Raw genomic sequence first — 2,045 nt, 5'->3', positions numbered from 1 at the left:
CTGAACAATGACAACAACAAATATACATTTAAAGCTCCTCATTGTCAATAACACACTCCAATAACAACTACTGTTATTGTTAACTGTTAACAGTATATTACTGTTCTTAAAATCTTAATCTTTTGCCTATTTTTAATTCTAGAAAAATTGACCATTTTCTTTCCATTTTTTTCTTCTCTTCTATGCCTACCCAACTTAAATCATTGTAATCTGTTAGTTTTCTAAATCAGTGAAGTGTTTCAGATTGACCTTCAAATACAAACAAAGCTAGAAAGGTCCTTAGAAAGTGTCACAGACAGTGAGAGACAACTTGCCTCTTTGCCTTTCTCTAAAAAAGCACACTAGCTAACGGCATCTTTTATACTGTAGCTCTGACTTAACATCTTACTTCTAATGCCATTTTTCCTCATTATTTTCTAATTTCTATTTCTTTATGTGATATGAGAGTTCATCCCTACTAAAGGTTAATGATCAGTCAGATAAATTAGAAAGTAATACCTTTTGATGGCAGGCAGAATTCTGGGAATACTTCTGTTCATTCAAACACAAACCTGCCTACTTGTGGAGTTGCATGTGATATGAGGCTCTACAGTTGTGTGAGTATCAAATACATGACAAACTATTCAGAGGAACTCCACTAGCTTAGTACTTCATGCATTTATAAAGTCACACATTGAAGAACATTATGAAACATTTCCATTTGTTTTCTACTTTAATTACTTTTCTATGACATAAACAATTGATTAAATACCTTATATATTTTAGAATAAGATGAACAAATGCTTTAAAGTATTGTTAGGCACTAACATCTTAAGTCATTAGAATAATAGGTCAATTATAAATGTAAAAACTTTGAACACTAATCAGCATGTCGCAACATCTAACCTGTAATATTTTGTGTTGTTTTATGAAAAAAGAACGTTTATTAGTATGATATCTACTCATTTCTTTTTAACATTTTTGTCAGTGAATCTATGGCTTTCTTATTTCTCAAGCTGTAGATAATTGGATTTAACAAAGGAATTATGACAAGGTAAAATAGAGAGCCCATCATAGCCTGATCATCTGCTTGTGCAGATCCACGGCACACATGCATGAAAAGAGGCACATAATGTAAAGAGATAGACAGCAGGTGGGCGCCACAGGTGGAGAAGGTCTTCCTCAGGCCTTCGACAGAATTCTTTTTAAAATTGTGAAGAGAACAAGTGAATAAGACACAAGAACATGAGAAAGGTGAACACCTGTATTGATCCAGAGAAACTAAATACTATCAGAAAATTAATGGAAGGGTCAGTACAGGACATCTTAAACAATGGTATAATATCACAGTAAAAGTGCTATACTATAATAGAATCACAAAAGGTTAATTTGAATTAAAAAAGTGTTATGAAGTGTGGCATGAGAAAGGTCACCTAAAAATGACAAAGCTAGTAGCCAGATGCACAGTCTATCTGTCATAATCACTGGATTGTATCATTGGTTTGCCTATGGCCACATAGCAATCGTATACCATTGTTGCCAGCAAAAAGCATTCTGTGGTTACACTGATTGCAAGGGAAAAAAATGTGTAACTTGCATTTAGTGAGAGAGATAATTTTGCTCTTGCCACAGAAGTTCCAAGGATTAAGATGACAATATGAAGGTTAGGGTCATTGCAGAAGAGAACAATCAGACCAAGGTTTCCCACAATGGTGATGAGGTATATCACCAAGAAAAACAAGAACAAGGAGATTTGCCACCGTGGTTGATACTTAAGTCCTGTGAGAAAAAACTCCATCAGCGTTGTTGCTTTTCTCATTTCTGTATCCTTAATAGATGGCCTTGAAAAACAATGCAGTAAATGTGAAAAGAATATATATCAGAAGACTAAAAAAACCCATTTGGTTAGGCTAGTATAAATAAAACCATAAACTAGGCTGAATATGATTTTATTTACTCTTACTTTAATATGAGAAAAGTATTGGGGAAAATTGTTATATTTGGAAAATGTGATTATTTCAGCTCAAAATATGTACAAGAATAAACCTATTTAGAAAAAGGAAATT

General features: G+C 33.2%; 1 pseudogene; it reads right to left on the bottom strand.

Annotated features, from left to right (window-relative positions):
• Window positions 1-937: 937 nt before the first annotated feature.
• LOC128052329 (olfactory receptor 5H14-like) lies at window positions 938-1,798 on the bottom strand (annotated as a pseudogene).
• Window positions 1,799-2,045: the final 247 nt, after the last annotated feature.

Source organism: Budorcas taxicolor, chromosome 1 (genome assembly GCF_023091745.1).
Source record: "Budorcas taxicolor isolate Tak-1 chromosome 1, Takin1.1, whole genome shotgun sequence".
In the NCBI taxonomy this organism is placed as follows: Eukaryota; Metazoa; Chordata; class Mammalia; order Artiodactyla; family Bovidae; genus Budorcas; species Budorcas taxicolor.
The sequence above is the reverse complement of the archived record's forward strand: the minus strand, read 5'-3'. Positions and strand labels throughout refer to the sequence as shown.